General features: G+C 42.6%; 1 pseudogene; it reads right to left on the reverse strand.

Annotated features, from left to right (window-relative positions):
* LOC115134841 (mitochondrial inner membrane protease subunit 2-like) overlaps positions 1-27,062 on the reverse strand; it is a 211,334-nt pseudogene that overhangs the window by 18,402 nt on the left and 165,870 nt on the right.

Consider the following 27,062-nt stretch of genomic DNA (forward strand, 5'->3'; position numbering starts at 1 on the left):
AACATTATTAAAGTGACTAGTGTTCCATTATTAAAGTGACCAGTGATTCCATGTCTATGTATATAGCGCAGCAGCCTCCAAGGCGCAGGGTTGAGTAACCGGGTGGTAATTTAACAGTCTGATGGCCTTGAGATAGAAGCTGTTTTTCAGTCTCTCGGTCCAAGCTTTGATGCACCTGTGCTGACCTCGCCTTCTGGATGGTAGAAGGGTGAACAGGCCCTGGCTCAGGTGGTTGATGTCCTTGATGATCTTTTTGGCCTACCTATGACATCGGGTGCTGTAGGTGTCCTGGAGGGCAGGCAGTGTGCCCCCGGTGATGCGTTCGTCAGACCGCACCACCCTCTGGAGAGCCCTGCGGATGCGGGTGGTGCAGTTGCCGTACCAGGTGGTGATACAGTCCGACCGGATGTTCTCAATTGTGCATCTGTAAAAGTTTGTGAGGGTCTTAGGGGCCAAGCCAAATTTCTTCAGCCTCCTGAGGTTGAAGAGGCGCTGTTGTGCCTTCTTCACCACACTGTCTGTGTGGGTGGGCCATTTCAGATTGTCAGTGATGTGTACACCGTGGAACTTGAAGCTTTTCACATTCTCCACTGCGGTCCCGTCGATGTGGATGGGGTGTGCTGCCTCTGCTTTTTCCTGAAGTCCAAGATGAGCTCCTTCATTTGTTGATGTTGAGGGCCCCGAGGTTAATGATGAGCTTGAAGGGTACTACGGTGTTGAATGCTGAGCTATAGTCAATGAACAGCATTCTTACATAGGTAATCCTCTTGTCCAGATGTGATAGGGCAGTGTGCAGTGCGATGGTGATTGCATCGTCTGTGGATCTATTGGGACGGTACGCAAATTGAAGTGGGTCTAGGGTGTCAGGTAAGGTAGAGGTGATATGACCCTTAGCTAGCCTTTCAAAGCACTTCATTACGATAAAAGTGAGTGCTATGGGGCGATAGTCATCTTGTTAAGTTACCTTTGCTTTTTCGAGTACAGGAACAATGGTGGACATCTTGAAGTAAGTGGGGACAGCATACCGGGGTAGGTAGAGATTGAATATGTCCGTAAACACTCCAGCCAGCTGGTCTTTGCATGCTCTGAGGACACGGCTAGGGATGCCATCTGGGCCGACAGCCTTGCGAGGGTTAACACTTTTAAAAGTCTTACTCACGTCGGCCACGGAGAACGAGAGCCCACAGTCCTTGGGAGCGGGCAGCGTCGATGGCACTGTGTTATCCTCAAACAGGCAAAGAAGGTGTTTAGCTTGTCCGGGAACAAGATGTCAGTGTCCGCAACATGGCTGGTTTTCCCTTTGTAATCCGTGATTGTCTGTAGACCCTGCCACATACATCTTGTGCCTGAACCGTTGAATTGCAACTCCACTTTGTCTCTGTACTAATGTTTTGCTTGTTTGATTGCCTTATGGAGGGATTAACTCCAATGTTTGTATTCAAGCAGTCACCTTGCCATGGTTAAATGCGGTGGTTCGCAATTTCAGTTTCCTGCGAATGCTGTCATCTATCCACGGTTTGGGTAGGTTTTAATAGTCACAGTGGGAACAAATCCTATACACTTCCAGATGAACGCAGTCACTGTGTCCATGTATATGTCAATGTCATTCTCAGAGGCTACCCGGAACATATCCCAGTCTGTGTGATAAGCATGGATTCCGATTGTTCAGACCAGCATTGAATAGACCTTAGCACGGGTACTTCCTGTTTGAGTTTTTGCCTATAGGATTGGAGGAGCAAAATGGAGTTGTGATCTGATTTGCCGTAAGGAGGGCAGGGGAGGGCCTTGTAGGCATCCCGGAAGCGGGAGTAGCAGTGGTTGAGCGTTTTAGCAGCGAGAGTACTACAGTCAATGTGTTGATTGGAACTTCGGTAGCATTTTCCTCAAATTTGCTTTGTTAAAATCCCCAGCTACAATAAATGCGGCCTCGGGATATGCGGTTTCCAGTTTGAACAAAGTCCAGTTTGAACAAAGTTCTTTGAGGGCCATCGTGGTATCGTCTTGAGGGGGAATATACACGGCTGTGACTATAACCGGAGGGGTACGAACAAAGGAAAGTCGTATTCCTGGTCGTATTGCGGGTGAGTTACCTTTACAAAAGTTATTTCTTGCTGTATGTAATAACACAAAAAACGTTCTGGGCTAATAATATAAGAAATGACACACAAAGAAAACGAAATACTACAAAGTTGCTTGGGTGCTAGAAGCAGAGCTGCCGTATCTGTCGGTGTCATCTTGTTTGTGGTGTGGCAGGTGCTCATGGTGTGGATTTAGGTCAATTTCCTGTGATGAACGGTCCTTTAGGACTTACTGTTTGACATGGCAGGGATCAGGAATGATCCGGAATAAATTATTAATCAGCCACTTCGGGATAACGATAAAGAAAGACAAAAGCAATGTGTTTTAGACTTGTGCTTTTCTTAGGTTTCAACACACACAACAGACTGGAGACAGATGCCAAGACTTTCATAAATACACAATAAAATTCTCAAATGACATTTCAAGGCTGCGGAGGTGAGGTGAAGTGGCCTAAAAAGCTAAACTAACTGTTCCACTGTTCCCTCACACAGGAGAAATGAGTGCCAAGGCCTTGTAGACATCAGGGGCCTGTGATAAAAGACTCCAGAATACCAACACCTCTCCCTTCTTCCTCAGAGGTCTTAGTGTAGGGACTGGGAGTGGCAAAACAAGCTACTAAAGGTTGTCAAATAGGAATGGATTTGGTACAATACTCCTTCGCTAATTGCTGTAGTTGGGTAGGTGATAGTCACTGTGACATTTATTGACTTGATCTGGACAACAAATATGTTTGCCATATTTAATTTATAAATATCAACAAACATAACATCATTCAATTACCACACCCTTATGCCGCTGAGAAATGGGTGATTTTTCAGTGACCTGAAAAAGAATAAGATATCGAAGCACCACAATACTATAAAGCAACATTTATTTTTGTTGTTTGGCCTCCGTAAACCCAGTTTACAGTTTCAGGCATTCAGCATATTTCAAGCTACAATAAATACATAATCTGATTTAGACAAAAGGTATTACTAGGATATTTGTTTAGGTCTATCTGACCTGACAGCTCACTCAGTGACTACATGTCACACGGCACTTTATACTGCACCTGGCTCTCCAGGAAGCCCAGAGAGCCTATTGGGTCATAGACGAGTAGAAATAACAAAAGAGAGAGAGAAGAGAAAAAAGAGAAAGAGAGCAAGAGAGAGAGAAAAGAGAGAGAACGAGAGAAAGAGCAAGAGAGAGAGAGAGAGAGAGAGAGGAGCAGGCAGGTAAGTGCTTTACTGAGAAGCGTGTTTATTCACTTCCTAGCAAAAAGGTTCCGTGCCATGTGACCCATTTAAATTAAGTCAGCACAATAGAAAAATGGAACATTTCTTGCTCTTTGGTTGTTCCTCTACCGCAAAATGGACTAACTTTCATATAACCAGTATCCAGATATTTTAGTAACAAATAACATTTCACATCGGTGGAATACACTTTTTGTGAAATGTAAATCCAGACAAGCACTAAACATGTATTGTTATACATTCTACTATTCACCGGTCAAGGAAGCTCAAAGCTTTTTTCTTTTAAATACATTTTAGGAACAGATCCTATAGCATTATGTGGAGTACAGCATGTACTTGAATATGGTATACATCTTGGTCCTGCTAGAAAAACATGAATAGTGCAAAGAGAGATTAAGTATGAGTAAAAATGAGGACACCAGCTATTTCACTTCTTAGCTGTTGTGACCAGCATATCTGAGAGATGGTCTCTACTGTGTTCAGGAAAACAATACAAACTAACGGCACAATGTCAGTAAGACCAATGCATTTTATATTGAGGTGATACGTAAAGTAGGCCTAATACGCATGCAGAAATATTGTTCATAATTGCATGCATACTACACCATATAGGCCTACATAAGAAACCACAAGAGGATACGTATTTCCAGTGTTAGGCTTATGTGTCTCTGCATTTAGATATACTATAGGATAAAATGAGTAAAGGAAACAGTTTCACTTTTAATATTCTGTTCAAGGCATGTAAATAAACTGGTCACAATAAGGTAATCCACAAACTCCTCCACAAAACTTCACTCTAACCAAATAATTAAAAGTTGTGATCCAGCTACAGACACAGTACTGACATAGAACCATCCAAAACCAACTTCAATCACCTGGTGATACCCCAAAAAACAGCAGCTGGGTTTGATGGACCCAGTTAAATGTCAAGTACAAAGTAGTTCCTTTAAAGGATTGGAACGCCACAGATAGATCATTCCCTTGCCTCTGCTCTGCTATGCTGCTTCCTTCCTCCATCCAATGACAGCTCCCTGAAATACCTTTACTCAATTATGACAATTGGTTACTTTTTCCACCACTGGTGCCACCTACCTGCCTGCCTACCGTGTGGAGAAACTGTTCAGAGTTTCTTCCCTCTGAGGGAACAACTTGTGCTAATGAGCAGAACACAAATTACACATTTGGAACCCAGGTTTGTTCGCCAATGCACGGCTATTAAATTATTTTCATTTTCCTCATTAAATCTCCCAGGGTCTATTTAGGCCCATTGTTGAAGTTCCAATGTGGAACTGCTGGACACACATCACGACTCAGACAAGCTGTGCTTAGCTTTTCAATGTCATCGCCCAGAGCCTTATATTTATATCCAAATATAACACTGAGTTTACAAAACATTAAGAACGCCTTCCTAATATTGAGTTGTACCTGAATTTGTCAGGGCACGGACTCTACAAGGTGTCGAAAGTGATCCACAGGGATGCTGGATGGCCTTTGGGTGGTAGACCATTCTTGATACACAGGGGAAACTGTTGATCATGAAAAACATACCCCGTTCAAAGGCACATACATGTTTTGTCTTGCCCATTGACCCTCTGAATGGCACTCATACACAATCCATGTCTCACTTGTCTCAAGGCTTAGAAATCTATCTTTAACCTGTCTCCCCTTCATCTACACTGATTGAATTGACAAGTGACATCAATAAGGGATCATCATTTCCACCTGGATTCACCTGGTCAGTCTATGTCATGGAAAGAGCAGGTGTTCTTAATGTTTTGTACACTCAGTGTATATAAGGCTTTTATATTCTAATATAAGGCTTTTTTTTATTCTAATATGCTTTTATATTCTAATATAAGGCTTTTTTATTCTAATATATGGCTTTTATATTCTAATATAAGGCTTTTATATTCTAATTTATGTATTTTATATTCCAATATAAGGCTTTGGCATGGGCCATTCCCATTGTGTAGTGGAGAACTTTGAGCAGAGTAGTGTACAATAGAGAGTTTAAGCAGAGAAGTGGCTTACCGGTCCACAGCTGTTGCTGTCCAGACTGTGGCCTTGATGGTCCCCCTGGATAGATTAGTGGCCGTCAGGGACTCTCAGATAGCGGTTCTTATAGCCAAGCGTCCTGGAGAGAGGGAGGGCGGAGGTTTGGATCAACACATTTGGATCAACACATTAGCCAGTTATACAACCCAAATTTACTTCAGAACCTAGCTATAAAAGAAAGGCAGTCATTAACATTTATTGAGCTACAGGCTCAATTGAAAACCACAATAAAAATTAGACAAACATTTTAGAGACGAGAATAAAGTTAGTCTATCTACATCTGCATTTAGGAAATTGTCATTTAGTTTCATTATGGTTCATCACCTTTCTACTAAATCATCCATCTGCCAGTCGTCCTCTCATATGCTCCCTTTAGATAATAATCTAATCACCTAACAAGGACAAACTGAATGAAGACCAACATGCTTGTGTGTAATGACTAATGAGATTTTTTTGTTTATTTTTATTTAACCTTGTCACGCCCTGACCTTAGAGAGCTTTATATATCTCTATTTTGGTTTACTCAGGGTGTGATTTGGGTGGGCATTCTATGTTCCTTTTTCTATGTGTTGTATTTCTTTGTTTTGGCCGGGTATGGTTCTCAATCAGGGACAGCTGACTATCGTTGTCTCTGATTGGGAATCATACTTAGGTAGCTTTTCCCCACCTATGTTTTGCGGGTAGTTATGCGGGTAGTTCTGTTTAGTGTTTTCTGCACCTGACAGGACTGTTTCGGTTTTGTTTTTTATCTTTGTTACTTTGTTATCCTCTTGCTTCTACTCGGGACGCTTGCGTCCCAACTAGAGCTCTGGAAATGCAAATGCGCTACGCTAAATGCTAATAGTATTAGTTAAAACTCAAACGTTCATTAAAATACACATGCAGGGTATTGAATTAAATCTACACTCGTTGTGAATCCAGGCAACAAGTCAGATTTTTAAAATGCTTTTCAGGCGAAAGCATGAGAAGCTATTATCTGATAGCATGTAACACCACAAAAGACCCGCAGGGGACGTAAACAAAATAATTAGCATATTCGGCGTTACACAAACCGCACAATAAAATAGAAAACATTCATTACCTTTGACCATCTTCTTTGTTGGCACTCCTAGATGTCCCATAATCACTATTGGGTCTTTTTTTCGATTAAATCGGTCCATATATAGCCTAGATATCATTATATGTAGACTGTGTGATCAACGGAAAAAAACAGCGTTTCATAACGTAACGTAATTTTTTTAAATTCAAAAAGTCGATGATAAACTTTCACAAAACACTTCGAAATACTTTTGTAATGCAACTTTAGGTATTAGTACACGTTAATAAGCGATAAAATTCATCAGGAGGCGATGTAAAAATCATTAGCTGTCGTCTTGGAAAAAATTTCAGGAGAGAGCTCTTCCAAATTATCTGGGCGGAGACTGGAGGTAAGTGGTTCCCTTGATTCGGTTCAACCAAGAATCAAAGCTGAATCAAATTACAAGACTCTAGACAACATGTGGAAGCTGTGGGAGTTGAAACCTCGGTCTTATGTAATTCGGTTCACTGTTAACAATTGCTGGAAGTGGCGCAAGGATATTTATTTCCATTTTCTGTGATCAGGTTTTCCTGCGCTTTCCGATGTAACGCACGTTATGTTATAGCCACAGTCGTGATTTAACCAGTTTTAGAAACGTCTGAGTGTTTTCTATCCACACATACTAATCATATGAGTGTACTATATTCCTGGCATGAGTAGCAGGGCGCTGAAATGTTGCGCGATTTTTAACAGAATGTTCGAAAAAGTAGAGGGTAGGAGGAAGAGGTTAAAGTGTTCAGTTTGAATGAAAAGCATGAACACTGCGCTTTGGTACGATTCTTCTTCTTCAGATGACGACACCCGTTACAAACCTTTATTTAACTAGGCGTGTCAGTTAAGAACAAATTCTTATTTACAATGACGGCCTACCAGAAGGGAAAATGCCTACTGCTGGGAAAAAAATAAATATATGTATATATACAGTGGGGAGAACAATTATTAGATATACTGCCGATTTTGCAGGTTTTCCTACTTACAAAGCATGTAAAGGTCTGTCATTTGTATCATAGGTACACTTCAACTGTGAGAGACGGAATCTAAAACAGAAATCCAGAAAATCACATTGTATGATTTTTAAGTAATTCATTTGCATGAAATGAGTTGCAAAATCCACCGACAAATGCGACCACCGCCGTTGTGGAACGGGGAGGGGCTGTAACTTCCCTCTAGGCAGGTGTCGAGGAGCCTTGCTCTGAGCGCACACCGAGCAGGAGGAGACATAAAACCTCACGTCCTTGACCAAAGTGGGCCACCAGTACATCCGCCTAAGACTCCGCACTGTCCGCTCGATACCAGGATGAATCAAACGATCACGGACACCAAGCGTCACGTACTGAACACCTGCTGGACACCGAGGGGGTGCAGGTTTCAACCGTAACGCCCGCACGATCTCCGCGTCCACCTCCCATACCACCGGTGCTACCAGACATGAAGCTGGAAGGATGGGAGTCGGATCGATGGGCCGCTCCTCGGTGTCATATAGGCGGGACAGCGCGTCGGCCTTCGTAGTAAGGGAGCCTGGCCTATAGGAGATCGTAAAACAAAATCGGGTAAAAAACATGGCCCACCTCGCCTGACGCAGATTCAATCTCCTCGCTGCCCGGATATACTCAAGATTACGATGGTCAGTCCAGATGAGGAAAGGGTGCTTGGCCCCCTCAAGCCAATGTCTCCACACCTTCAGAGCCTTCACTACAGCCACGCAACTCCCAGTCCCCCACGTCATAGTTCCGCTCCGCTGGACTGAGCTTCCTCGAGAAGAAAGTGCAGGGGCGGAGCTTCGGTGGCGTGCCCAAGAGCTGTGATAGCATGGCTCCCACCCCAGCCTCGGACGCGTCCACCTCCACTATGAATGCCAAAGAGGGGTCCGGATGAGCCAGCACGAGAGCGTCGGTGAACAGCTCCTTCAGGCGACTGAAGGCTCTGCCCGGCTCTGCTGACCAGCGCAAGCGCGCCGGCCCCCCTTCAGCAGTGAGATAATGGGAGCAGCCACCTGACCAAAACCCCGGATAAACCTCCGGTAGTAATTGGCAAACCCTAAAATCCGCTGCACCTCCTTTTCCGTGGTCGGAGTCGGCCAATTACGCACGACTGTAACGCGGTCACACTCCATCACCACCCCAGAGGTGGAAATGCGATAACCCAGGAAGGAAACAGCTTGTTTGGAGAACACATATTTCTCAGCCTTGACGTACAGGTCATGCTCCAGCAGTCGCCCAAGTACCATACGCACCAGAGACACGTGCGCGGCGCGTGTGGCAGAATAGATCAGTATATCATCGATATACACTACCACACCCTGCCCGTGCAGGTCCCTGAGAATCTCATCTACGAAAGATTGGAACACGGCTGGAGCATTCTTCAACCCATACGGCATGACGAGGTACTCATAATGGCCAGATGTGGTACTAAACGCGGTCTTCCACTCATCTCCCTCCCGGATACGCACCAAATTATACGCACTCCCAATGAGAGGTAGAGGTAGCGGGTAACTAAACCCCACTGTGATGGAATTTAGACCTCTATAATCAATAGACGGACTTGGACCTCCCTCCTTTTTCTTCACAAAAAATAAGCTTGAGGAGGTGGGTGACGTGGAGGGCCGAATGTACCCCTGTCCCAGAGATTCAGTGACATATGTCTCCATTGTCACTGTCTCCTCCTGGGACAACGGGTACACGTGACTCCTGGGAAGTGCAGCGTTTACCAGGAGGTTTGTCGTGCAATCCCCTCGTCGATGAGGTGGTAATTGGGTCGCCCTCTTCTTACAGAAGACAATAGACAAATCGGCATATTCAGAGGGATTGCGCACAGTGGAAACCTGGTCTGGACTCTCCGCCGTCATCGCACCGATGGAAACTCCTATGCACCTACCTGAACACTCCTCTGACCCTCGGAGAACCTACTGTCTCCATAAAATCTCAGGATTGTGATTAGCCAGCCAGGGAATCCCCAGCACCACTGGAAACGCAGGTGAATCAATAAGGAAGAGACTAATCCGCTCCTTATGATCCCCCTGCATTACCATGTCCAGTGGAACCGTGGCCTCCCCTACCAGCCCTGATCTTAATGGTCGGCTATCTAAGGAGTGCACGGGGAAAGGTTGCTCTAACGACACCAGGGGAATCCCTAGCCTTAACGCGAGCCCACGATCCATAAAGTTCCCAGCTGCGCCTGAATCGACTAGCGCCTTATGCTGTAGAGAGGGAGAAAACTCAGAAAAGGAAATTAGTTGGAACATATGACCAACAGGGAGCTCTGGGTGAGTCTGGTGCTGACTCACCTGGGGTGTACGAGGAGTGCTCTGCCTACCATCCCAACTCCCAGACGAGCTCCTCCAGCACCGATCGGCAGTGTGTTGATGCGGCCCCCCCTAACTGGAGCTGGAGGGCCTGGAGGTGGAACCAACAGGGCCTGTTCTGGATGCCCGCGGGCAGCCAGCATGTTGTCTAGGCGCATGGACATGTCAATAAGTTCATAGAGGGAGAGGGTGGCGTCCCGACAAGCTAGCTCCCTGCGGACATCCTCCCGGAGGCTACAGCGATAGTGGTCCATCAGGTCCATCAGGGCCCTGTCGTTCCACCCCGCCCCAGCGGCCAAGGTCCAGAACTCCAGCGCAAAGTCCTGCACGCTCCTCGTCTCCTGTCGTAGGTGAAACAGCCGTTCACCTGCCGCTCTGCCCTCCGGTGGGTGGTCGAACATGGCCCGGAACCGGCGGGTGAACTCTGGGTAGTGATCCCTCACCGAGTCTGGGTCATTCCACACTGTATTGGCCCACTCCAGGGCTCGACCCGTCAGACAGGAGACGAGGACGCTCACGCTCTCCTCCCCCGAGGGAGTCGGACGAACGGTAGCCAGGTACAGCTCCAGCTGTAGTAAGAACCCCTGGCACCCAGCCGCCGTTCCATCGTACTCCCTGGGGAGCACCAGACGCAGAGCACCGGATCTGGACGCTGGAGGAGGGGTAGGTGGTGCTGGGGGAAGAGGAGCTGGGGGTGAGGTAGGGAGGCCACTCCTCTCCCATCGGTCCATCCTCTCCATCATCTGGTCCATTGCCGACCTGATACGGTGGAGAATGGCCGTATGATGGAGGACTCGCTCCTCCATAGATGGGAGAGGAGGTGCAGCTGCTCCTGCTGACTCCATTTCTTGTGGTGCGTGATTCTGTCACGATCGCCTGGGGTGGTGAGTGCAGAGTCAATTGCAGAGAGAAGAGGAACTGGGGAAAACCATCTTTATTGGGATTCCCAAACGAACGCCCAAAAACAATAGGCGATAAATAGCCAGAAAAATAGTCCGACCCAACACAGGGCAGATACGGACAGGAACACAAACACGCACACCCTGACTAACAGAAAACAATCCCGCACAAAAATAGGCGGGCCTAACAGTGTTAAATAGACACAAATCAAGAAACCAAAATAAGCGTCAAGTGCAACCAATAAGACCAAACTAACAGAATAGGAAAAAGGGATTGGTGGCGGCTAGTAGACGACGACCGCCGAGAGCCGCCCGAACAGGCAGGGGAGCCACCTTCGGTGGGAGTCGTGACAAATTAGCCTTTTAAAATTATAAACTTGGATTAGCTAACAAAATGTGCCATATGAACACTGGAGTGATGGTTGCTGATAACGGGCCTCTGTATGCCTATGTAGATATTCCATAAAAATTCTGCCATTTCCAGCTACACTAGTCATTTACAACATAAACAATGTCTACACTGTATTTCTGATCAATTTGATGTTATTTTAATGGACAAAAAATGTGCTTTTCTTTAAAAAACAAGGACATTTCTAAGTGACCCCAAACTTTTGAACAGTAGTGTGTCTTTTTTAAAGGGAATATGGTGCCATTTGGGACATAACCTCTGTTTGATCAGTTCTCTACAGACTAGTTAAGCTTCAACTATTTTGCCTCTCATCGCCTTTGTGAGGAGTGAGGACAGGTTGGTACACACCATCAATCACCTGGGTACTTAGCTGTGACTGGTGTATGGTTCATCACAGGGACATTTTTTATTATGGGAGAAATTACTTTTTAAATGGCAATTCTTCTCCTATTCTTTTCTAGGTCAATGTTACAGGAGCCTATCTGACTACTCGTTAGACCAGGGATGTCAAACTCATTTTGGCCTGGTGGCCGTATTCAGTCTAAAACGAGGTACAGAGGACTGAACTGAAAAGTTCATGCAGTCAAAATTTGCACAAAATATTCCTCAATATTCTATCATTTTTTGCAAATCATATGCTCCCTGACTGTCTAGCTTTCATTGTGGTGATTATTAGAGAGCTGGACACAGTCAAGAAACTGTATGAATGTACGTCCATTATAATTTCTACAGTTTCAATTTGGTTTTAATAATTTGAAAGTATAGTTTGCCTCTCCCCCAAAAAAGGTTACAAAACACAAATACATAAAAAATGTATACCAAATGTTTGGTTTGTTTAATATATATTTATATTATGTTTGACACCACTGCTTTAGACCTTGGGACAGAAATATTGATTTGGCTGCTGGGAAAACTAAACTTAATGTCTGTTCTCCAGCAAACTGAGGTTCAGTGAATGTCAGGGGTTAGGTCTACATACAGTATCTGAACACAACCAATACAAGAACATACTACTGGCTCCTTCAAAATCTAGTGATCTAGAATACTTTAAAAGTAGGGCATACTTATCTGTAGTGTCAGGGTATGCGTGAAGGGCTGTAAGAAGTCAGGTGCAGGAGAGCAGATATTTGGTAGCAAACTGGAGCCTTTTATTTGGCGAACCAAAAGCACACGGCACAAACTAACACGAAATACAAATACGGGTTGAACATAACCCAGCGCAACCGGCCTAACGTGCGCATACATGAAAACAGATAAACAATACCACACAAAGACATGGGGGAAACAGAGGGTTAAATACACAACACACAATGAGGGAAATGAGAACCAGGTGTGTGGGAAAACGAGACAAAACAAATGGAAAATGAAAAATGGATCTGCGATGGCTAGAAGACCGTCGACGTCGACCGCCGAACACCGCCCGGACAAGGAGAGGTATCAATTTCGGAAGAATGGGGCGGCAGGGTAGCCTAGTGGTTAGAGCATTGGACTAGTAATCGGAAGGTTACAAGTTCAAATCCCCGAGCTGACAAGGTACAAATCTGTCGTTCTGCCCCTGAACAGGCAGTTAACCTGTTCCTAGGCCGTCATTGAAAATAAGAATCTGTTCTTAACTGACTTGCCTGGTAAAATAAAAAAATAAACTTCGGAAGAAGTTGTGACAGTAGACTAGTCTGCAGTTACACTTTATTAAACCATCTTCCTTTATAAGCAGTGTTCATATACATGTATTAGCCTAATAAATTCATATTCATTGGGGCATACACTACATACTTATAAATAGTTTCTCAAATGGTTTATTAATGAACATTACTATAAGGTGTTCAGCTACCCCTGATATGTTCAGGCAAAAGAACAGTCAGAGTTTTGTGGGAAGACAAAAACAGGATTATAATCCCAAATGGCACCGTATTCCCTACATAGTGCACTACTTCTGAACAGAGCTCTATGGGTCCTGGTCAAAAGTAGTGCACTAAATAGGGAATAGGGTGCCATTTGGGACGCAGACATAATTTCTGTTTAAAGTGAATATACAGACTCCTGAATTAATGCTATTAGCATGCGACTCGCTTCCCGGCAGTGTCTAGCAGTTACAAAGGGTTGGGGAGATTCAGGAGTTCAGGAGTTTGGGGGAGATTTTCAAACAGTCTCAGCGTTGAGTTGTCTTAAATATTTATGCTCCCTAACTCTCCTATTAGTGTTGTGGGTTTAAATAGTAGCTGCCTGGTACAGTGGCAGTTGGATGGGATAGGCATACAGGGCACAGACACCCATGATAATGGACATATAAAACACGATAATGATGACAATGAGGATGATGGCGATGATGACGATGTATAACAGCTTGAGGTGAATTAGACAAGTTAAATCAAACTTAGGCCTGGTTCCAATATCCACGCTAGAAGGAATAGCACTGAGAATGTGTTGGGCATGCATCCTAAGTGGTATGCTAGCATGGACATGGGAACACAGCCATAGTCTTGTTCACCAGCCATGTGTCTCACAGCCTGCCTGGCACCCCAGATTGGGTTGTATATACCTCCAGATAGCTACAGATGTAGGATCTTAATTTGAACACCCTGTTACAGGAGAACTGCTGAAATTTGTAATTTCCTCTTTGAAATTTCTGACTTGATTTTCCCTTACAAAAAAATGTATCAAGGCCTACAAAAATGTTCATAATTTCCTGTTGCTGCAAAATTATTTTCCTGCTGTAGCAAACTGACTCAAATTAAGATTCTACATCTGTATTCATCATATACTTTAAATTAATATACATTTCCTCTCAATGTACAGTATGTATCCCAGTCATCAGCTTTACAGCATAGCAACAATTTCCCTGACAATATAGCGGCGTAACACTTGGGCTTTTTGGGGTATTTAAAGCTGTGATTAGATTGTAACACATGATTTATGTCCCGTAAGCCATCCTTGTTTGGAGATGAATCTCCGAAACGGCCCTATATATCTCTGAGGAGGAGCTAAGCTCAGAGGGACACACACACACACACACACACACACACACACACACACACACACACACACACACACACACACACACACACACACTGAGGGCTGTAATTGGCTGAGAGGTCTCATCCTCTGTCAGGCAGAGAAGACAGTCTCTCTGTGCATGGCGAGATTAAAACCATAGCTGTGATTTATAGCATGGCTGGCCCCAAAGGCAACACACACACAGCGACCATCCCACCGCCCCCCGTCAGCCATCAAACCCCCATGTTAATTATTCCACTATCTCCTCCCAGGCAATACAAGTGACCTGTAATTTGTTCAGCTGCGCCCATCACAAATTGTTGCCAGAGTGAATTACATGGCGACAATGTGTTATGAGTAGTGGCACCCGCCTCTGTCTAATTCTCCCAATGTCATTTCAATCAGAGCTCCACTGACTATCAACTGTTCGCTTCGGCTACTGTCGAGATTAGAAAGCCTGGCTAGACTACACTCAGTGTTTCAGGGGAATGAATGTAATGATTGTCTTTGCAACTTTGCAAAATTAACTTCACTAGGTCACATACTGTATTTCTATTGTACTGTAACTAAGACGCTGGTAAATTTCTTCATAAACCGGGCGGTCCGTATTTCCATAAGTCTTACGGCTTTGGAGAACGTCTCAGTAACAACCAAGCCTGAGCCCTGTATTTGAATTCACGCTAGCAAAGCAGCTGTGACGGAATATAGACGATCCACCCTCTGATCAACAAAAGAGGTAATAGTCCTTGGTGGCCGATTCCCCCTGCTGCTCATAACAGTCACAATTGTAATCATTTTGTGTGTATGTGTGTGCATGCGTGCGTGCGTGTGTGTGTGTGTGTGTACCTTTTCAGTGTGGCCATCACTGAGTGTGACTCCCCTGTCACCTTCAAGGAGAACACTGGGAGGAGTTGTTTATATGTAACGAGTCATGCAGCCACTACCACCTTAGACAAAATGAACCTGTCCCGAGTCACAACTCATATAGCCACTACTACCACATTAGACAAAATGGACCTGTCCCGAGTCACAACTCATATAGTCACTACTACCACCTAAGACAACATGGACCTGTTCCGAGTCACAACTCATATAGCCACTACCACCTTAGACAAAATGGACCTGTCCCAAGTCACAACTCATATAGCCACTACTACCACCTTAGACAACATGGACCTGTCCTGAGAAACAACTCATAAAGCCACTACCACCTTAGACAAAATGGATTTGTCCTGAGACCCAAATCATATAGCCACTACTTCCACCTAAGACAACATGAACCTGTCCTCAGTCACAACTAATTTAGCCACTATAACCACCTTAGACAACATGGACCTGTCCTGAGACACAACTCATATAGACATAAAGTCAAGACCCAAGTGTCAAATCTTGAACATTTGAATTTTCTTTCCAAAATGTATCACCATCTAAAAAAGTGCTTTCTGGACAGTTTTTCGAAATTCTTTCGATTTTTTTGTTGTCAATTATACATGTATAAGAACTGTATGAATATACTTTTGTCATATTTTATTGAGTTGTCAATAAGGCACATGTTTTTGTCAATTTGCAATATGCTATCGTAGGAAGTCAAAAGTCGAATTCAAAAGTCAGCAAACCATTGCCAAATGCAATAAGAAATGTCCAAATGCAATATATAAGTATTGAAGGTGACAAATCAAGATGTTATGTCCATTTGCCATATATGATCATAGGAAGTCGGGTTCCGAACACAAAAGTCAGTGAACCATGTCCAAATGGCATTTATACTGCACAAATGATATATATCACTATGTTAAGCCCTGAATCAACCTAGAAGGTTTATTTGTAGTGTATGATGAGAGAGAAGTGGGACTCTTGATGTTTTTTTAACGACTTTCTGAAAAACGTCCAAAATGACCAGGGTGGGCACGGGTGGGGGGTGCTCCCTACCCAGCCGTGGACCCCTTGCACCTCCTAAAAGCATTCAAAACGATTTAAAAAATGTGCTCCTGGTATCCCGTTCCAATCACCAGGCGCACGGCTGTCCATTTGCGATATGTTTCAATGGAAATTTACCCTCACAAATTTGACATGCTCCAAAATACTGCAGAAATGCGAAATTGACTGGCCCGATGAACTCAGGATGGCCGGGCAGTGATAGTGGTTCCTCTCCATCGCTTGTTGTTGTCACGCCCTGACCTTAGAGATCCATTTAATTCTCTATTTGGTTAGGTCAGGGTGTGACTAGGGTGGGCAATCTATGTTTTCTATTTCTTTGTTGGCCTGGTATGGTTCCCAATCAGAGGCAGCTGTCTATCATTGTCTCTTATTGGGGATCATATTTAGGCAGCCTTTTCCCACCTGTTGTTTGTGGGATCTTGTTTTTGTGTAGCTGCCTGTGAGCAGCCCAGAACATCACGTATCATTTTCTCCTGTATTGTTTTTGGTGAGTTGCATATTTATTAAACATGTGAAACTCTAAATACGCTGCGCCTTGATCCATTCATTCAGATGATCGTGACAGTTGTGTTGATTTTATCATGTCCATTTGGTGATGGTTTTTCACTGTTTAATCTAACTGCACATGTACTGTCAATGTGCAATATTTTTCAATGGGCATTTACCATCACGAATTTGACATGCTCAAAAATACTGCAGAAATGCGAAATCGACTGGCCCGATGAACTCAGGATGGACGGACAGTGATAGTGGTTCCTCTCCATCGCTCGATGGTGACTTGAGAGAGAAGTGGGACTGTCGTTTAAAAAAAAAAAAATGTACATCCAAAATGACCAGGGGCGCCCCAATTAGATGGGCACGGGTGGGGGGTGCTCCCTAGCCAGCCGTGGACCCCTTGCACCCTCCTGACGGCATTCAAAACCATTTAAAAAAAATTCTCCTGGTAACCTGTTCCTATCACCAGGTGCACGGCTGTCCATTTGCAATGTGTTTCAATGGGCATTTACCCTCACAAATTTGAAATGCTCAAAAATACAGCAGAAATTCAAAAATGACTGCCCGATGAACTCGGGATGGCCAGGCAGTGATAGTGGTTCCTCTCCATCGCTCGTTGTGTTGATTTCGTCATGTCCATTTGGTGATGGTTTTTCACTGTTTAACCTCTCTGGGCTAGGTGGGATGGTAGTGTCCCACCTGGCCAACATCCGGTGAAATAGCAGAGCGCAAATATTCTAAATACACCATTCGTAATATTAAACATTCTTGTAAATACATGTATCTTACACCATTTAAAAGCTTGACTTCTTGTTAATCCAACCGCTGTGTCAGATTTTTAAAAGGATTTATGGAGAAAGTATAACATGCGATAAACTGAGGACTACACCCCACACATACACAAGAATTACTAGCATTTTCCAACCAAGCATTAGCATCACGAAAGTCAGAAATAGCAATAAAATAATAAATTACCTTTGAAGATTTTCTTTTGGCAATACAAAAGGTCCAATCTTCACAATAAATGGTTGTTTTGTTCGATAAAATCCATTTTTATAGCATAACAAAAAACATTTTGTAAACGGCTTGTGTCATGAATTCCATTTCCTTCAACTTTCGACGAACCATTCTATGTATTACTCACACTAAACTTACGTTTATCTAGTCATGGTTGGTTTCAATGCAATCCTCTGTTTGTTAGTAACACAACCATACTTGATGGTTCTTTTTGATGGATGTATTGACCGAAAGGAACTGATTTGAACACACCAAACAATGACCTCATTGCGCGCCAATGATATGACCAGTGCTTTGTTGATTGACTGTATTTCGGCCCAATGACCACTGATCGTCTTGAAATCTAGCTTGATAGGTAGCCAATGAGCTGAGGTAAACGGCAACATCTAATGGTTATACCCGGAAAGACCAGCTCTTATATGATAGTCGAGCGTAACACAGCCATTCGCCATTGAAATTTCTACCTGAAGGAGCCACATTGTTTGCACTGAGCAGTATTGAGTCAATAACAGGAAGGAACAATAAGGAACAATAACTCCCACTGCTCCTCTGGAGGTCTCTCATAAGCCTAAATTGCACCCAACCCTGATAGACCAGGCGTGGAGAGAGAATCCCGGTGATGAAACAGTGGTGGTGGGAAGACGGCAGCCAAGGCTTCCCGTCCCACCCCCATATGGGGAACCTCCTGGAGCCGAGGGAGAGATAGAGGAGGAAAGGACAGGATTTAGCAAACTGATTGAGAAAGTGGATAGAGGTAGAGAAAGGGAGAAAGTTGAGAAAAGTTACAAGATAAGGGGACATACAGAGAAAACGAGAGAGAGAGAGTAAGGAGAATCCTTGTTGGGGAAATGCTTGGACCTTTAAATTAGGGCTATTTTCTGGGAATTGTCTCGGTAGTTCGTGCTGGAGTTTACGAATATTATAATAATATGGTTACTTGCATCTCAATCATTTCGATAGTGTTGGTGGTCAAGGGGTAGGACTCTTGCCTACAACGTGCGGGCCTCGGGTTCGCATCTCAGCCAATGGACTAAAAGTAATTCTGATTGTAATTCAACTATTGATATGTTTTGCCGGGAGAGATACGGTTGTTAGTATTTGTTTAAGATATAAACTGAATGTTTTAATAGCTTGTTTAGGTTATATTGAAAGATTAATTCTTTCTAAATGATAGCGAGGCAATTTCGATGTAATACGGTGTCTGTTGCCTAAATGATCTGCTGGAATAACGTATTGAGAATGGAGTCATATTTAAATTACTGAATCATAGAAGAGACAGTTACCCAAATCTAATGAATTCTAAATAATAGCGGAGAGATAATGGCGATAGAGTGGTGCCCACCGAAATGTTTTGATTCTTATGGATTGACTGATGTAGGTTATACATTTTGGCAATTTACATGTTACTTTTAAGTATTGGACATTTCATAAGGGTGAAGCCGAAAGAGAAGGGACAGTTGTAAAGTTTGGTTTTAATCGTACGATAGCGGTAAGGCAGAACGTGGCTGGAGGAGAGGTTATATTTTTGTCCACTGGTAAGAAGGGGAGAGTTAGTCGCGCTCACTGGGCTATATTTGACTGTAAGCGATTCAGGTCTGAATAGTTGAATCGTAAAAGTTTTGTGATAGTTTCAGGTTATTGATTCTTGGTTTAACTGTTTATAGTATAGTAAGAATATTATAATATAGTAAGAAACACGACTGTAAAAGTTGACCTCTATCATGGTTTTCCGTTGTGGTCTGATCAGCCTCATGGCAGGGCCATTTGGATAATGAATTCAAGGTAATTTGTGATACTGATTTTAAGGTAATTGATAATTATGAATGAGTTTATAGTTGACATATTCGTAATTTTAACCAATGAGAAGAAAGAAATGGTATAGCCTTGGATTAATGGTAGGTTTATGTTAAGTATTTAGAACCTAATCCAAGCCAACAGTACAGGGATATATGACATCTGTGGTGATTCAGGATTATTGAGAGCATTGACCTTAATCATAACCTTAATCAACCTATGTAATAACCTTACAGATTGCCACCATAGACAGGTGTTTTTTCAAAAAATCCATGAGTTCAGACAGGGAGACAGTGAGACATTTAACGCAATATTTGAAAACAACCTATATTTGATACTGACAGACAGTTAGTAGAAAAGGCAGATGGAGAAGGGCTCCCCCTCCCTATGCAGAGGACTAAGGTGACCTTGATGGTCTGGGAGTGAGGAGCAGGAGACCTGGAGCATTACGAAGGTTAGAATATCATAATAAGCCAGGATTGAGAGGAGATACAGTGCCTTGCGAAAGTATTCGGCCCCCTTGAACTTTGCAAACTTTTGCCACATTTCAGGCTTCAAACATAAAGATATAAAACTGTATTTTTTTGTGAAGAATCAACAACAAGTGGGACACAATCATGAAGTGGAACGACATTTATTGGATATTTCAAACTTTTTTAACAAATCAAAAACTGAAAAATTGGGCGTGCAAAATTATTCAGCCCCTTTACTTTCAGTGCAGCAAACTCTCTCCAGAAGTTCAGTGAGGATCTCTGAATGATCCAATGTTGACCTAAATGACTAATGATGATAAATACAATCCACCTGTGTGTAATCAAGTCTCCGTATAAATGCACCTGCACTGTGATAGTCTCAGAGGTCCGTTAAAAGCGCAGAGAGCATCATGAAGAACAAGGAACACACCAGGCAGGTCCGAGATACTGTTGTGAAGAAGTTTAAAGCCGGATTTGGATACAAAAAGATTTCCCAAGCTTTAAACATCCCAAGGAGCACTGTGCAAGCGATAATATTGAAATGGAAGGAGTATCAGACCACTGCAAATCTACCAAGACCTGGCCGTCCCTCTAAACTTTCAGCTCATACAAGGAGAAGACTGATCAGAGATGCAGCCAAGAGGCCCATGATCACTCTGGATGAACTGCAGAGATCTACAGCTGAGGTGGGACACTCTGTCCATAGGACAACAATCAGTCGTATATTGCACAAATCTGGCCTTTATGGAAGAGTGGCAAGGAGAAATCCATTTCTTAAATATATCCATAAAAAGTGTTGTTTAAAGTTTGCCACAAGCCACCTGGGAGACACACCAAACATGTTAGAATGGCCAAGTCAAAGTCCAGACCTGAATCCAATCGAGAATCTGTGGAAAGAACTGAAAACTGCTGTTCACAAATGCTCTCCATCCAACCTCACTGAGCTCGAGCTGTTTTGCAAGGAAGAATGGGAAAAAATTTCAGTCTCTCGATGTGCAAAACTGATAGAGACATACCCCAAGCGACTTACAGCTGTAATCGCAGCAAAAGGTTGCGCTACAAAGTATTAACTTAAAACTTGTTAGGGACTAGCTCCCGCTGTGGGGATCAAATCAGCGGAAATTTCAAGTGCGCCACGTATAGTTTTTGATAAAACTCAAACTTTCATTAAAATACACATACAAGGTACTGAATTAAAGCTACACTCGTTGTGAATCTAGCTACCAAGTCAGATTTGTAAAATGCTTTTCGGCGAAAGCATGAGAAGCTATTATCTGATAGCATGCACCCCCAAAGTACTGCAACGCCACTTAAGCCGGCGCTACCCAAAACGCAGAAATAAAATATAAAACATTCATTACCTTTGACGAGCTTCTTTCTTGGCACTCCTATATATCCCATAAACATCACAATTGGGTCTTTTTCCCGATTAAATCCGTCATTGTATAGACAAAATGTCATTTTCTGAAGACCGGTCTGATCCAGGAATATTCCATTTTACAAGACGCAACGTCACTTTTTAAAATGACAAAAGGTGCCTATATACTTTTACAAAACACTTAATTATTCGATAGCAGCTAGTCTGGAAATCAACGGCCATCTTTTCCATTTTAATAACTTCCTGTTGAGAGACTGAAACAGGAAAGGGTAAAACGTAATAGAACCAAGGATTAAGTCTGCTCAAAATGCCAGCACTGGCGACATCGTGTGGAAGCTGTAGGCGTTTACATTACGGCTTCATGTATTTGCATTCGCCTTGAACAATACATTGACTGGCGGATTAATATATTTTTTGTGTTTTTGGAGAACAGTTTTTCGAGGGATTTTTACTGCTAAACACGTTGAGTTATAGCCACAGACACGATTTAACCAGTTTTAGAGACTTCAGAGTGTTTTCTATATACACATACTTATCATTTGCGTATACTATATTCCAAACATGAGTAGCAGGACTTTGAAATGTTGCGCGATTTTTAACAAAAAGCTGCGAAAATGCGCATGATCCATAAGAGGTTTTAAGGGGGCTGAATCATTTTGCACCCCCAATTTTTCAGTTTTTGATTTGTTAAAAATGTTTGAAATATACAATAAATGTCGTTCCACTTCATGATTGTGTCCCACTTGTTGTTGATTCTTCACAAAAAAATACAGTTTTATATCTTTATGTTTGAAGCCTGAAATGTAGCAAAAGGTCGCAAAGTTCAAGGGGGCCGAATACTTTTGCAAGGCACTGTAGCAGACACTGAACCATTGCCTAGAAATTATTATTATTATTTCGACACAACAGGCCGAAATAGTAGCATTGACTAGTGCCTACGAAATAAGAAAGGAGAGAAAGGTTACTATTTATGCAGACGAGCACATAGGCGTTTAAAACCATACAAAGCAGCACAGATAAATCTTAGCGAGGATAAGAGACTTGACAGAGACTTGTTACAGGATAGCCATGAATGCAGGTCCCAGGGAGAATTGGACATGTGGAAAATGAAAGGGACGATCCAACAAGATAATGTCAGATATAAGGATAATTTACTAATCTTACCTAAGTCATGTTTAGATATGCGGCAATATTGATACATGGGAAGAGCCATTATGTCGGCATTATGTCGGGAGATTATCCCGCGATTTGGACTGCCTGAGACTATTTATAGTGACAACATTTCCAATCAGGTGATAAATAATATAGGTCAAAGATTAAACATTGATTGAATGCATTAATTCCACGATTAAGAGTAGACTAAGGAAAACACATTTAAGTACTGGAATGAATTGGGTAAATGTTTGCCCATAGTGTTAACCTGTCTGGGACTGGGGTTCCGCTAGCGGAAATGAATCACTAACCTTTGATGATCTTCATCAGATGACACTCATAGGACTTCATGTTACACAATACATGTATGTTTTTTTGATAAAGTTCATATTTATATAAAAAAAATCTGAGTTTACATTGGCGCGTTACGTTCAGTAGTTCTAAAACGTGGTGATTGTGCAGAGAGTCACATCAAATTACAGAAATACTCATAATAAACATTGATAAAGATTCAACTATTATACATGGAACTTTAGATAAACTTCTCCTTAAGCTCTAGAACATGTATTTAACGTTTCAGAGCTCTAGGTCTGATGGTTCTTTGATAGTTCGAATGCAGGTAACTATTACAGGCCCTGTGTGTCTGTAAGCCCCATACTGTGTCACTCCATCCTTGCTGTGTGTGTGTGTGTGTGAGTTTTTCTTGGAAATCTGTTGGGAGAAATGAATGATTTACAGTTCATGAGGGTTGCCTAATCACACATAGGACGTTTTGGAAAGATCTGACCTTTTTAACCCGTTTGAAACAACCCCTATGCCCCCGATTTAAGGAATTTCCGGTTGGCACAGGAAGCTGAAAGTAAACACATATCCTCACTGGGGTAGGCTTTTCCAGAATCCTGCGTTTTAAGTCTTTACGTTTAGAACTGACTTATTTACAGAGGGTTGAATGAGTGTGTGTTATTTCAGAAAATCACAGAAATCACGTAGAGCTCCGAAACCCGCCTTAACACGTCGCAACTGGATCTGTAACTTTTTTGCAAAATAAAACAAATTTCTTTGACCATCATCAATTGTATATTGTACAATTTCTCGTAAATTACAATAGATAAATGGCTGGTTCTTTTTTTCCTGAAACTGGAGGTTCATGTATTTTGACGTGAAGCGGTCAAATTAGCGCTCTATTTTTGTTTTTGACCTTTATTCACAGAAAAATGGCCTTAACTCAAAAAGCCTTGAAGCCTCGACGCCATCTTGTTTCTGGGCAAACAGCCCATTAGTCTAAACCTATGCTCACCAAGCTTCATCTTCAAAGTCTTTTCTGTTTAGGAGAAATGGCCATGTCATGATTGGTGTTGTTTTGTACATTTGCAATAAGTAGCCATTTGCCATCTGGTGGAATTTACCGGGACAGCAGAAAAATTACCAACATTTTAAAATTTTATGAAACGGATTTCATTTGATGACTTGCTGGAAGATCTGTCCCTGGTGCACGGCTCGACACTGTCGGCAAATTTTAAAAACATTTGCAGACGTCTAGTAAGGGTCAGTACATTTGCAACATGGAGATCCTCATCGATCATATCATCGATCATACAGCAAATGCCGAAAAGGGCCCTTCATGTATGGAAGTCTTCACAGGAATTCTTCACATAGGCCTTTAATCAGTGATTCTATTTTTATTTTAGACATCCTTTGTGTTTTAAGTTTGATTTGATAAAGCTATGGGGAAAGAGCTCGTTCTGTACGTACTTAATGAAGTCTCCCTCCCGGGCTATGACCCTCTTGATATCTTCTGCTGGGGATTCTTGGGATACCTGGAACACACACAATAAATTATATAAATAAATATATTTGATAAAGATCATAATAAAAATAAAACCATTGTCACCAAATACACAGAGAAGAAAAATAAATAGAAGTTTTATGTATTTTACGTTTGTACTGTAAAGCGACTATTTACTCTAGTCTACTCTTCAATAAAAAACAACATTAAAAATACCCTATTCACAACAGTAGACAGAACTAGAATCAGTATACCTCCCTAGCAGTAGACAGAAATGTACTATACTGCAGTGAATATTGTGTAGGGTTCAGGTACCAGGATCTCACTCCTCCCCTCATATGTCTGTCTTCCCTCTCTTTCCTCTCCATCTCTCAGCAAGTGAACCTCACAACACAGCGGAACACAAACAAACAGTAGCAGCACTATGCTCATCCACAGCCCATGGTAGAGAAAGATCATTCACTTTGTTTCTAATTAACCCTTCAAGTCCTACTCCAGTCCCCTCTTCAGCTCATTTAACACCTGAATATCTCAATAGGTGATCCAGGTATCCTCATGACACAGCACAAGCTCCTCTATTGTTCCTCAAGCAAGGGGGAGGTTGATGACATCAGAGGGCACCATCAGACCAACTCCTTGAATGTCCTACTCCTTGAAGTTTGCAGTTGTGTAGAAAACAACAACATTTGTCTTACCCTTTAGTGTGTGTACTGTACTGTATTTATACTCAGAATATCACTTTTCAATAGGAAAAGTATATTTTTTAATCGCTGGAGGACATCTTTAATAATCCAAAATACCACAATGCTCAGTTAATGAATTCTATGACCATTAACAACACTGCAATGACCTCCTTTGCCAAGCAACAAACTACTTCTGCGTAGCCAACAGAGAACAAGATTAACTTTGATATTGACAATGATCCTTTTTGAGGAAATACAAAGCAATGACATCCACATTCCGGATACAAAATAAGTTTAATAATTGGGTAATATAGAAAAGATATGTAATTGTTTTCTCTCGCTTGAGTATGCTGTTCAAGGCCATGATCAATAGCATTACAATTATCAAAACTTATGGGCTTCTATTCCAGCCACAGATACAGTGGGGCAAAAAAGTATTTAGTCAGCCACCAATTGTGCAAGTTCTCCCACTTAAAAAGATGAGAGAGGCCTGTAATTTTCATCATAGGTACACTTCAACTATGACAGACAAAATGAGAAAAAAATCCAGAAAATCACATTGTAGGATTTTTAATGAATTTATTTGCAAATTATGGTGGAAAATGAGTATTTGGTCACCTACAAACAAGCAAGATTTCTGTCTCTCACAGACCTGTAACTTCTTCTTTAAGAGGCTCCTCTGTCCTCCACTCGTTACCTGTATTAATGGCACCTGTTTGAACTTGTTATCAGTATAAAACACACCTGTCCACAACCTCAAACAGTCACACACCAAACTCCACTATGGCCAAGACCAAAGAGCTGTCAAAGGACACCAGAAACAAAATTGTAGACCTGCACCAGGCTGGGAAGACTGAATCTGCAATAGGTAAGCAGCTTGGTTTGAAGAAATCAACTGTGGGGGCAATTATTAGGAAATGTAAGACATACAAGACCACTGATAATCTCCCTCGATCTGAGGCTCCACGCAAGATCTCACCCCGTGGGGTCAAAATTATCACAAGAACGGTGAGCACGGGGGGACCTAGTGAATGACCTGCAGAGAGCTGGGACCAAAGTAACAAAGCCTACCATCAGTAACACACTACGCCACCAGGGACTCAAATCCTGCAGTGCCAGACGTGTCCCCCTGCTTAAGCCAGTACATGTCCAGGCCCGTCTGAAGTTTGGATGACACAAGTTTGGATGATCCAGAAGAAGATTGGGAGAATGTCATATGGTCAGATGAAACCAAAATATAACTTTTTGGTAAAAACTCAACTCGTCGTGTTTGGAGGACAAAGAATGCTGAGTTGCATCCAAAGAACACCATACCTACTGTGAAGCATGGGGGTGGAAACATCATGCTTTGGGGCTGTTTTTCTGCAAAAGGACCAGGACGACTGATCCGTGTAAAGGAAGGAATGAATGGGGCCATGTATCGTGAGATTTTGAGTGAAAACCTCCTTCCATCAGCAAGGGCATTGAAGATGAAACGTGGCTGGGTCTTTCAGCCTAACAATGATCCCAAACACACCGCCCGGGCAATGAAGGAGTGGCTTCGTAAGAAGCATTTCAAGGTCCTGGAGTGGCCTAGCCAGTCACCAGATCTCAACCCCATAGAAAATCTTTGGAGGGAGTTGAAAGTCTGTGTTGCCCAGCAACAGCCCCAAAACATCACTGCTCTAGAGGAGATCTGCATGGAGGAATGGGCCAAAATACCAGCAACAGTGTGTGAAAACGTTGTGAGGACTTACAGAAAACGTTTGACCTCTGTCATTACCAACAAAGGGTATATAACAAAGTATTGAGATAATCTTTTGTTATTGACCAAATATTTATTTTCCACCATAATTTGCAAATAAATTCATTAAAAATCCTAAAATGTGATTTTCTGGATTTTTTTCTTCTCATTTTGTTGAAGTGTACCTATGATGAACATTACAGGCCTCTCTCATCTTTTTAAGTGGGAGAACTTGCACAATTGGTGGCTGACTAAATTATTTTTTGCCCCACTGTATATGACTGTGAGGGTACCAGGGAGCCAGAGGTACACAGGTGTTCAGTTCAGAGTGTCTGGCCAAATGAGGGACACAAAGGCATTGAATAACATAATAATAATTGACCTGCAGAAACCGCACTTTGTTAAACGCTGCCTTCAAATCCCCTGGAGATTCAAACCCGAAATGCCAGTCTTAATAAGAAGCCACATCCATTCGCCATCCCTCCCTCCCATGTTTTCTCACTCAGTCTCCCTCTATCACTCTCTCTTTAACAAACACACAGACAGAGACACACTCTCTCTGTCACTCCATTCCTC

This window comes from Oncorhynchus nerka, linkage group LG9a, assembly GCF_034236695.1.
Source record: "Oncorhynchus nerka isolate Pitt River linkage group LG9a, Oner_Uvic_2.0, whole genome shotgun sequence".
Classification (NCBI taxonomy): domain Eukaryota; kingdom Metazoa; phylum Chordata; class Actinopteri; order Salmoniformes; family Salmonidae; genus Oncorhynchus; species Oncorhynchus nerka.